Source organism: Bombina bombina, chromosome 2 (assembly GCF_027579735.1).
Source record: "Bombina bombina isolate aBomBom1 chromosome 2, aBomBom1.pri, whole genome shotgun sequence".
In the NCBI taxonomy this organism is placed as follows: Eukaryota; Metazoa; Chordata; class Amphibia; order Anura; family Bombinatoridae; genus Bombina; species Bombina bombina.
In genome coordinates this window covers 459,937,151-459,949,924 of record NC_069500.1, presented here as the reverse complement: position 1 = coordinate 459,949,924, position 12,774 = coordinate 459,937,151, and the positions used below count along the sequence as shown (strand labels likewise).

General features: G+C 36.7%; 1 long non-coding RNA gene across 1 annotated transcript in view; it reads left to right on the top strand.

The window, feature by feature from the left end:
* Nucleotides 1-8,088, top strand: part of LOC128647824 (uncharacterized) — a 159,933-nt gene extending 151,845 nt beyond the window's left edge. Inside the window, exons 2-3 of the long non-coding RNA XR_008400427.1 lie at nt 7,878-7,931; nt 8,011-8,088. This is a non-coding gene — a long non-coding RNA (uncharacterized LOC128647824). The remainder of the gene's footprint in view (nt 1-7,877; nt 7,932-8,010) is intronic.
* Nucleotides 8,089-12,774: the final 4,686 nt, after the last annotated feature.

The window sequence follows — 12,774 nt, the reverse complement described above, 5'->3', positions numbered from 1 at the left end:
CCCATGCAAGTATCCAAGATACTTCTTTCATAGCTTGAGGACTGTGAGTCCTACCTTGATGATTGACATACGCCACGTTTGTGACATTGTCTTTCTGAAAACAAATAAACGGTTCTCTCTTCAGAAGAGGCCAAAAACTGAAGAGCTCTGAGAATCGCATGGAGTTCCAAAATATTGATTGGTAATCTCGCCTCTTGAGATTTCCAAACCCCCTGCACTGTCAGAGATCCCCAGACAGCTCCCCAACCTGAAAGACTCACATCTGTTGTGATCACAGTCCAGGTTGGACAAACAAAAGAGGCCCCTTGAACTAAACGATGGTGATCTAACCACCAAGTCAGAGATAGTCGAATATTGGGATTTAAGGATATTAATTGTGATATCTTTGTATAATCCCTGCACCATTGGCTCAGCATTCAAAGCTGAAGAGGTCTCATGTGAAAACGAGCAAAGGGGATTGCGTCCGATGCTGCAGTCATGAGATCTAAAACCTCCATGCACATAGCTACTGAAGGGAATGATTGAAACTGAAGGTTCTGACAAGCTGAAACCAATTTCAGACGTCTTTTGTCTGTTAGAGACAAAGTCATGGATACTGAATCTATTTGGAATCCGAAAAAGGTTACCCTTGTCTGAGGAATCAAGGAACTTTTTGGTAAATTGATCCTCCAACCATGTCTTTGAAGAAACAACACTAGTTGATTCGCGTGAGATTCTGCAGAATGTAAAGACTGAGCAAGTACAAGATATCGTCCAAATAAGGAAACACCGCAATACCCCACTCTCTGATTACAGAGAGTAGTGCACCAAGAACCTTTGAAAAGATCCTTGGAGCTGTTGCTAGGCCAAAAGGAAGAGCAACAAATTGGTAATGCTTGTCTAGAAAAGAGAATCTCAGAAACTGATAATGATCTGGATGAATCGGAATATGAATATATGGATCCTGTAAGTCTATTGTGGACATATAATGCCCTTGCTGAACAAAATGCAGAATAATCCTTATAGTCTCCATCTTGAAAGTTGGTATTCTTACATAACGATTCAAAATTTTTAGATCCAGAACTGGTCTGAAAGAATTCTCCTTCTTTGGAACAATGAACAGATTTGAATAAATCCCCAGACCCCGTTCCTGAAAAGGAACTGGCACAATTACCCCAGATAACTCCAGGTCTGAAACACACTTCAGGAAAGCCTGAGCCTTTACTGGGTTCACTGGAATGCGTGAGAGAAAGAAACTTCTCACAGGCAATCTTACTTTGAAACCTATTCTCTACCCTTGAGAAATAATGTTCTGAATCCAATGATTTTGGATTGAATTGATCCAAACATCCTTGTAAAATTTTACTCTGCCCCCTACCAGCTGCGCTGGAATGAGGGCCGCACCTTCATGCGGACTTGAGGGCTGATTTTGATTTTTTAAATGGCTTGGATTTATTCCAGACTGGAGAAGGCTTCCAATTGGAAACCGTTCCTTTAGGGGAAGGGGAAGGTTTCTGTTCCTTATTCTGACGAAAGGAACGAAAACGGTTAACAGCCCTACATTTTTTATCCTGAGGCAAAAAAGCTCCCTTCCCCCCAGTGACAGTTGAAATAATAGAATCCAACTGAGAACCAAATAATTTATTACCTTGGAAAGAAAGAGATAGCAACGTTGATTTAGAAGTCATATCAGCATTCCAAGATTTAAGCCATAAAGCTCTTCTAGCTAAAATAGCTAAAGACATATGTCTGACATCAATTCTAATGATATCAAAAATGGCATCACAAATGAAATTATTAGCATGTTGAATTAGCTTTACAATGCTATGCACATTATGATCTGGTACTTGTTGCGCTAAAGTTTCCAACCAAAAGTTGAAGCAGCAGCAACATCAGCCAAAGAAATAGCAGGCCTAAGAAGATGACCTGAACATAAATAAGCCTTCCTTAGATAAGATTCAAGCTTCCTATCTAAAGGATCTTTAAAAGAAGTACTATCTGCCATAGGAATAGTAGTACGCTTTGCAAGAGTAGAGATGGCCCCATCAACTTTGGGGATCTTTTCCCAAAACTCCAATCTATCAGTCAGTAAAGGATACAGTTTCTTAAACCTTGAAGAAGGAGTAAATTAAGTGCCCAGTCTATTCCATTCCCTAGAAATTACATCTGAAATAGCATCAGAAACTGGAAAAACCTCTGGAATAACTACATGAGGTTTAAAAACCAAATTTAAACGTTTACTGGTTTTAATATCAAGAGGACTAGTCTCCTAATAAGGAATGAATAAACTCCATTTTAAATAAGTATGAAGATTTGTCAGTGTCAATATCTGAGGCAGAATCTTCTGAACCAGATAGATCCTCATCAGAGATAGATAAATTAGAATGCTGTCGGTCATTTAAAAATTCATCGAATTTATGAGAATTTTTCAAAGACCTTTTACGTTTATTAGAAGGTGGTATAGCAGACAGAGCCTTCTGAATATAATTAGAAACAAATTCTCTCACATTAACAGGAATATCCTGAACATTAGATGTTGAAGGAACAACAACAGGTAATGGATTACTACTAATGGAAATATTGTCTGCGTTTGAAAGTTTATCATGACAACTAACACAAACTACAGCCGGAGGAACAGTTACCACAAGTTTACAACAAATGCACTTAGCTTTGGTAGAACCGACATCAGGCAGCAGGATTCCAGAAGTAGATTCTGAGACAGGGTCAGAGTGAGACATCTTGCAATATGTAATAGAAAAAACAACATATAAAGCAAAATTATCAATTTCCTTATATGACAGTTTCAGGAATGGGAAAAAATACAAACAAAATAAGCCTCTGGAAACCAGAAACAAAATGAAATAAGGACTTAAATAATGTCAATAATCTGGCGCCAAGTATGACGCCCACAACTGACTAAATATTTTTTGGCGCTAAGAACGTCTGCAACAAACACGAGCGTCATAGATGACGCAACTACGAAAACTCTCGGCGCCAACTAAGACGCCGGAAATGACGAAATTACGTCAAAAAACAGCCTGCAATTTAGAAAAGAGAGTCAATTTGAAAATTTTTCAGGTACATTTTTTTTTTTTTATGCATTTCCCAAAATGAAACTGACAGTCTGTAAGAAGGAAATATACTGATTAACCTGAATCATGGCAAATATAAGTACAAAATATATATTTAGAACTTTACATATAAAGTGCCAAACCATAGCTTAAAGTGTCTTAAATAAAAGAAAACATACTTACCAAAAGACAGTCATCTACATAAAGTAGATAGCCAAACCAGTACTGAAATGAGAATCAGTAGAGGTAATGGTATATAAGAGTATATCGTCGATCTGAAAAGGGAGGTAGGAGATGAATCTCTACGACCGATAACAGAGAACCTATGAAATAGATCCCTGTTATGATGACCATTGTATTCAATAGGTAATATTCCCTTTACATCCCTCTGTCATTCACTGCACTCTGAGAGGAACCGGGCTTCAGCATGCTGAGAAGCGCATATCAACATAGAAATCTAGCACAAACTTACTTCACCACCTCCATAGGAGGCAAAGTTTGTAAAACTGAATTGTGGGTGTGGTGGGGGGTGTATTTATAGGCATTTTGAGGTTTGGGAAACTTTGCCCCTCCTGGTAGGAATGTATATCCAATACGTCACTAGCTCATGGACTCTTGCCAATTACATGAAAGAAAAGGTAATACCATAGGTTAAAAAGTATTTATATTACAATTTTTGTTATGCAAAAATAAAAAATAAAGTGATTATCTTTCATTTGAAATAAAAAAATTGTTGTGTTGACTGTATCTATAAAATTAAAAAAAATTATCTCTTGAAAAAAACTTATAACTGATAACTTATGATAGATTGTTAATTCATAAGCTTTTCAAATCTCTCAGACTGAATTTTACGTGTATCTGCCCAGTATTCTTAGAGAATCACAGACCTTAATATCTCAGCTGTAACACTGCTCTCTGCAAACAGGTAGCCTTTTGAAGATAGTTTCCCTCCCACCCTGCCCCTCACCCCACCCTCCCCAAGCTCATTTCCTTATTTATAGATAGTCTCATACTCAACTTTCATTCTCCCAAAATGACAGCTGCAACCACTGATTCGCACATCCTTTCATTCACTTAACCCTTTAGAATACTTACTCTCTCTCCCTACAAATAGCTATATATCACACATCAGTAGTATATACTTTTATTTCTTTTACATTTTGTACTACTTTTGTTTTATTTTCATCTACACACCTCATACCACTAACATGAATCCAAATATGGCCATACTGTTATTTGTGTTAACCCTTTTCTCACTCAAATTTTGTTCACACCACTACTGCCATAAGCACACACCTCAAACTGGAAAACAAATTATCATACACCATGGCCTGCTCTGTTGCTGTAACTTATCTGCTGAGTGCTGGTGGAGAGTTATAAAAAATAACCCTCCTACCCCCACCTCACAAAACTATAAAATATCCCATTCACTAATTGGCAAAACAAAAAATATGCCCAAATTCCTATTCCTTCTGTTACTTGTCCTTGCAAATGATGTAGAATCTAACCCTGGTCCCCCAACAAATTCCATTCCTAGCTTCCAGCTAAAAAAGGAATCTCCTTTGTGCACTGTAATATCCGCAGCTTACTACCCAAAATCGATGCACTACAAGCTTGGTGTTTACAATACAAGCCCAAAATCATTGTGATCTCTGAATCGTGGCTAACCGCAAAAATACCCGACTCTGCCATTGCAATACATGGGTATTCATGCCATAGAAATGACAGAGCAAAGAGAGGAGGCTGCATTGTAATCTATGTTGACAACTCCACAAAGTACACCCCCTTACAAAAATCTAGCTCTCCTGCCAACTTTGATTTCCTTTCTGGCACAATTGAGATCCCGTGCAGTAAATCAATCATTGTTGCAGGAATCTACCGCCCACCTAGCTCTCCTGTACATTCCCTTTCAGACATAGCCCATCTCCTTAGTGAAACCATAGCTCAAAACTTAAAAAGTGAAGTTTTGGTTTTTGGAGATTTTAAGATTGATTGGCTGAATCCAAAAAATAATAGTTGTTGCTCTGTGTTTAAGTCTTTGCAGCTAACACAATTAATCTCCTCCCCAACTCGCATAAACAACAAAAGCCATAATCACACCCTGCTCAACTGGATTCTCTCCACCTCTCCCGACTGAATCCAGGAGGCAGGTGTTCTCCCTAACAATTTCAGTGACCACTGCTTAGTCTAATGTGTGCGCAAAATAAAGGCAACTAAAACCTCTCCCAAGGTTAAAATCACCAGATCCTTCAAAAAATGTAATCTTCAATCATTTCTAAATGACATCAAGAACCTCCCCTGGCACAGATTAAACCTAATCCCAGATCTTGACTCTGCAGTTGAATTCTTTCAGTCCGAACTCCTACAAGTTTGGAATTTACATGCCCCGCTGCGTAAGGTGAGAGTAAAAGGAGCACACTTGAATTGGATCACAGCTGACCTCATTCAAATGTACCAGTTTCGAGATTCATTGTGGTCAAAGTTCAAGCATACTGGCTCTATGAACGATCACTGTGTATATAGAAAATGGCGAAATATATGCACTAAACAAACAAAATTGGCCAAGGCCCAATATTTCTGTGAAAATCTGAACAATAACATATCAAACCTTAGAAAGTTTTGGAAAGTCATAAATAATTTACAAACTCCAACAATCCACTCCCAACCCTCCACTGTGAATGTGGACAACCAAACCCTGCAACTCCCCTTAGATGTAGCAAATGCCTTTAACAAATATTTTGTTGGATGCTCCACCACCCTGATTGACAAACTAATAAATGGCATGCATCCTGAAGCTACAAATGTGGATCAGGCCCCACTAAATCAGCAAAGACCCAATATAGAGAAGTTCAATTTTAGACCTGTACCCATCAATGTCATTAAGAAACACCTTAATAACCTAAAAATTAAAAACCAGTCTGGACCTGATCAAAATCCCAGCAATGCCATTGAAGCTTAGTGCGCCAGCAATTGCTAAACCTGTCACAACCCTAATTAACAAATCCTTGGTGTCTGGATACATACCCAAACTCTGGAAGACTGCAAGAGTAGTGCCTATCAATAAAAGTGGGGAGATTGGTTTCTAACTATCACCCAATATCATTGCTACCAGTATTGTCAAAAATCTTAGAAAAATGCGTCCATACGCAATTATGTGAATATTACCAACAATCTAACTATCTGACCCCTGATCAATCAGGGTTTTCGTACAAATCACTCCACTACAACTGCCCTCCTAAAAGTTTGCAATGACATCCAAACTGGAATGGAACAAGGTGACCTAACTGGAGCTATTTTCTTTGATTTTGCAAAGGCCTTTGACACAGTAGACCACGACATACTACTGCTCAAACTAAAAAACTCAGGTATTGGTGATCGTCCGCTAACCTGTATTGGATCGATCACAATATGTCTCCATTTCTGACAGTGACTCCCTCCCTCTCCCAGTCACGTGTGGTGTTCCCCAAGGTTCCATTCTCGGCCCCCTGCTATTCACATTATTTATAAATGATCTGCCTAATGTCTGCAAATCCTCAACTGTACACATGTATGCAGATGACACAGTAATCTATGCAAACAATTCCGATCTACCGCAACTTGAAGCAGTGCTCCAAGACCAGTTCACAGAGGTAGAAAAGTGGATCTCAAAAAACAAACTCTTCCTAAACACTGACAAAACTGTCACAATGATCTTTGGAACGGGACCTAAACTACACAAACTACAAAATTCTCATCTATGCATCAAAACAAAATCAAATTTCACACTGACTGCATTCCACTCTTTTAAATACTTGGGTATGTTGTTAGACCCCAATCTATCTTTTGGCTTCCATATAGAAAAACTGGCATCTAAACTTTATCCAAAAATAGGTGCCCTGTACAGAAACAAATCCTGCCTCAGCCCTACTGTAAAGGAAAAGATTGTACAGCAAATGCTGATGCCAATCGTGGATTATGGGGATGTAGTATATGCACCTGCACCGCAAACTCACCTTAATAAACTTAATATATTGTATAACTCGTTCTGCCGCTTTGTGCTACAATGTAACTACAGGACCCACCATTGTGACATGCTAAAAGAACTAAACTGGCTGTCGCTGGAATCTAGACGCACCCTCCATCTTTCCTGCCTTGTGTTTAAAAGGTTTTCTGGGAAGCTCCCACCCTACCTGAGCAGTATGCTCTCACCGGTTATTCCCACCTCCTATAATCTCCGATCCAGTACCAGCACATTATTTAGCGTGCCTCAATACAAAAAGAAAGCAGCTCGATCCTCCTTTTCCTACAGAGCACCGCAATTATGGAACGACCTCCCGCACACTTTCAAACCTTCCCCATGCCTAATATCCTTTAAGAGATCCCTCTCTACATATCTCAAAACAGAATGCACCTGTCATTGTTGATTATATATTTCCTACCTGTTCTATGTTAAATTTTTGTATTATTATTGTTTTTTATTTTATTGTACCCATTGTATCAATGCAATGTTTTGTGTGCCCAGGACATACTTGAAAATGAGAGAAATCTCAATGTATCTTTCCTGGTAAAATATTTTATAAATAAATAAATCAACCAAGACAATTTGTAGAATGATTCTCTGTATTCTGTGTTTTGTTTTGTTTTTTTTTCCGTTTTTTTTTTTATATATTAATCATTGAAAGGTTAGGCAGTACTTCAATTAAATTAAAATCCATTGACCATGATGCATAACTACAAAACAGTGAAAAACTCTGTGAAATGTATTTATGAAACATAGTGTACAGATAAACAAAATGGAGTTAGAATTAAAAAATTAATTGATTCTAATCTACATTTTTGTCTCAACAGGTGTTAGAGCATTGCTACAGACTATGCAAGACAGGTCAATATCATTATACAATGGTATGTATAAAAGATTTTTAAAATTCTGTTTTCTATACATATAGCTTGTTACTAATTTAATTTTAATTTCTTCAAAAAGAAGACCAGGTAGAAATCACATTGGAACCTCTCATAGAGGATACCATTGATCAAGAAGATGAGGATGAGACACAAATAGGGACACACACACCGGAGGGACCAACCCCTCCCAAATTATTTACACCAGAGAATTCAATGGTCACTGAATCAGACATTGAGGAAACAGCAGAAGAAGTCATACAGCCACAAATAACAGAGAGACCCATTTACATTCAGACACTGACAGATATGGCTTTGTCATTTAGAAAGGAACAGAGTGTTTTTTAAGGATTTACTGCAATTGCAAAAAAAAAAAGGAATATTATTCTGCAACGTGATTCTGAAGTAAAGAGTGATTATTATAATTTTTGTTTAGAAATAATGAATCGTAGATCTCAAAATTAAAGATTTTATTTTTAATTTTTATTTTTATTGTTACTTTGTTGTCTTTCACTTTATTTAATATTGTTTGGTTTGAACATTTGATTAATGTGTATATTTTTAAAAAATTATTTATAGACCATAAATACTGGATTATTCAATGTTCAATACTGGTAAATACCTTTTAATAAAAAATAAAAAAACAATTGTAAAATCAGATAAGATTTTATTAATCACATTAATGAGTCAAGGTAACAACACAAGATAGCACACAGAAAATTCCACTCTATTGCGAACATGTAACCAAAACACATAAAAACAGGGAATAGAAATTAAGGTTCTTCTAAATCAAGACAAATCCAATGTGATACAATGATTTCTGAAAGAAAGAAAAAACAATGTATTAGTAATTTAAACACTTTAATAATTGTCTAAAAAAATAAGGAAGAAAATATACACTTACAGGAAAAATATCTTTCAATTATTTTCAAACGATTTTGAACACCTGCCCTGGTAGTGTGCCTGCTTACAATGTCTTGTGGTAGATACACATCTTTTGTGGGATCATTGGGACACTCCTCCTCTATGTTTCCTTGCGAAATAGCAATATTGTGCAACATGCATGTAACAAGAATGATATCATTGCATTTTTCTGGAGCATATTAAAGGTCTCCAGAACGGTCTAACACTCTAAAACTCATCTTTAACACACCAAATGTTCTCTCTATTGCACTTCTTGTGCTACGATGGGATTCATTAAATTTAATTTCTCCTCGTGTATGAGGCATTATGACTGGGGTCAACAGCCAAGGTCTGCACGGATAACCACTATCACCTAAAAATGTTTTAAGAAAATTAAAGTTAATTACACATAAATAATAATTGAAAACTATAACTATGAACAAGTAACAAAAATGTATATAAAAAAGGACATTATGGGAATCGAATATTGATTGATGGAAGCTGATATATCAATTTTAATGAACATAAGGAGATTTGAAAATAATAAAAAAAAGTTAATAATTCTGAAAAAAATGGTTACATGATCATTTATACATATAACTCAATTAATTTAGAATTACACAATAGAAAAAATGTCATATTTACCCAATAGCTAACCATGTGGCATGTCACCATGTTTAAATGCTGAAAATAAAGCTGATTGTTTGAGAATGTGAAAATCATGGCATGAACCTGGAAATCCTGAACGAACAGCCCAAATTCTAAGGTTAGCATCACACACTGCCTGTACATTTAGAGAATGAAAGCTTTTCCGGTTCCTATATTGCTCCTCCCTTAAGGATGGTAGTCTAAGAGCAATGTGGGTGCAATCAATAGCACCTAGAACATTGGGCATACCAGCTACTTGCTAAAATGATGACTTTACTGTATGCTATTCATGCACATTCCTGGGTACATAAATAAACTTTGAGAGATGCTTGAGAATAGATTTTCAAAACAATCCTTAAATAGCAGCAAAATGAAGGCTGTACCACCACCATTAAAATAAAAATAAGCCGCCCTGTGCTTTGCACACTTTTAACAGACATGTGCGCTATCTTTGGAAAGGTGTGGGTGTGCACAAGGAAATGTGGAAGTAACCAGGGAGGGACTTTTTTATGCAATAAAAATCTATGACTTTTCCGGTTTCCTGCAGAATTAGGTAAACATGTTACCCAGCGTTTACTGTCCCTGTTATGTGCATTTATTTGCATAGAGGCTCATAGGAGCCCATTTGTGTAGATCAACATTACATAACCATACCTTATCTATAAGAGAATAACCACTTCTTTTTTACTTTAGAGTTTAGGTAAAAAAACAAACACACACTATTGTTTATAACCAGATTATTAATAGTTTAATTAAAAATGCATTTTTTCACATTTTTTATTGTAGGGCTTAAATGTGAGTAGCATCTAAAAACTGCAAAACAGCTCAACACTGGGGTGGAAAAGGTTTAGCAGTTAAAGGGTTATTTTTTTTTAAAAAAATACACACAAAAAAACCCTTTGTGTTTAATCAACTTATTTGGCCTTGCTGGTTTCTATGACAAAGAGGATGTGATTTATTATATGTCAAGTCAATAGTGGCCGTATCCTTTTGAGGTCAGTATGAGATTCATTTATGTACTGGTTTTCATTCTAACAGTGACCTTTTTATTATTATTACCTTAGTAGTTCTAGTGAATGTGTCTCTAGGGGTAAAATAACTTTATATTCAGAATATCAAACAATTAATATAATTTTATCTATTAGTGTCACATTCAAACACCCTAGAAAGACTATAAGAAAGAATTTAAGAGTTTGTTGTTAGTTTAAAGGTACAATGAAGGCAGAAAATAACTGCTCTTAACCCAATTTAGCTGAACTTCAATCTGCAAACTTTTTTGTTGTAAATAGTACATTTTCTGTACTTTATGGGCCAAATTACGAGTGGCTCGCTAACAGTTGCGCACAATCGATATTGGGGTTATCGTGGCTTTTTGTGCGCGTCGGAAGTAGTGCGCGTATTACAAGTTGAAAGTGCAGGTGTTCACTCGGGCGCAATTCAATTTAACTTGCGTTGGGTTACAGGAACTTCAGAGCTCTGGTTTAACTGTTACACTTGAAAATGTTGCACAAAAAAACTTTAAAAATACATTTAAAAGTACGGTTACACTCATAATAACACTATCTAATAAAAAAAATTTAAAAAAAATTGCAAAAAAATTGCAATTTATAATTTATAAGGGCTCAAAGACATGAGGTCTCAGTTGTTAAAACAAGGCTACAAAGGGCTTTAACATAGACATACATACATACACGTTTCTAAATACATATATATAAAGTTAAAATTAAAAACAGCAAAGCAGAATACTAACGTAGTTAGATGGTGTAGGCTGCCTATATCAAATTTGGGACTTTATCAAATGCATAATATCACAAATGTTTCAACAAATTGGCAAGATAGATACATATAATTCCCCCATTAACAGGGAATCTTTGAAGATGCTTTAAAGTAACATCATGCCCTGATATCTGTAATAGAATAGCACTAATCCCTTCTTTTTGATCCCTGTAATATGGTAGAAACTTAGATTGTGAACAACACACTCGTGGTGGGTTTCCAGTTTATAAACCTTTGGGAACTTCAAAATAGGGTAGTCAGCCATGAGAGGTTAATGCTCCAACATTAGACTACATGTAGTTACATAACTAGAAAAAAGACCTAGATCGTCCAATCATAGCCAGATCCAGCTATAGAAATACGTTATAGTCAAGTTGTATGTTCAAACCTCTAGGAGAAACAGTGTCCAGACGATAGATCCAAGCGGCTTCAATCTGTAACAGTTTGGTTTGTCTGTCCCCACCTCTGTTCAACGGTGGTACATGGTCAATGACCATTGTCCTCAAACTTGCAGCCGTGTGCCCTGCTTGCATAAAATGTCTGGCAAACGGTTGGTCCGACTCTTTTTTATCAATCGCCGCTCTTATCGCATGGCGATGGTTGGCCATCCTTTCCCGGAACGTAGTGGAGGTCTTCCCAACGTAGACCAATGAGCACGGGCAAGTTAGAATGTATATCACGAAGCTGCTGGTGCAGGTTAATCTATGATATATTTTATATTTCTTCCCTGTACGTGGATGGTGGAATGTTGATCCAGTAAGCATACTGTTACATGTGGTGCAGTCCCCACACCTAAAACAGCCAAGTTTCCTGTTAGCGTCAATCCAAGTGCCTTTCTGATAGCACCGTATAGGGTCATTATGGACCAAAATGTCCTTCAGGTTGGACGCTTTCCTGTATACCATCCGTGGTGGCTTTGTAAGAGTAAAAGGGAGAGATTTATCTGTTTTCATAATCTCCCAATTCTTACGTACAGACTTCTCCAGGATCTGGTGCATGGGGGTAAATGTGGTGATCAGATTGATCTCATTTGTATTTGTTTTCACAGTCTTTGTCTTATGAAGTAGTGCCCTTTGATCATATTGTGACAAGTTCAGTGAGGAATTATTGATATCCACTGATCTGTAACCTCTCTCTTTCAGTTTATTTTTCATACCATTCTCTTGGAGAACCCTAGTATCATTGAGTGTGTTGTTCCGGGCTACTCGCATAAGTTGAGAGTTGACAACCCCTTTCTTCTGATGTGTAGGATGAAAGCTAGTGGACAACAGGAGAGAGTTTTTATCAGTTGGTTTAGTATATAAAGATGTACTAAACCCAACTGACCCATCAATCATATACTTTGAAATTTGTAAGTCAAGAAATGGTATGGAGTCCCTGCTGATATCATGCTTAAATCGAATGGGTGATTCCAATCTATTAAAGGGACAGTCTACACCAGAATTTTTATTGTTTTAAAATATAGATAATCCCTTTATTACCCATTTCCCAGTTTTGAATAACTAACACAGTTATAATA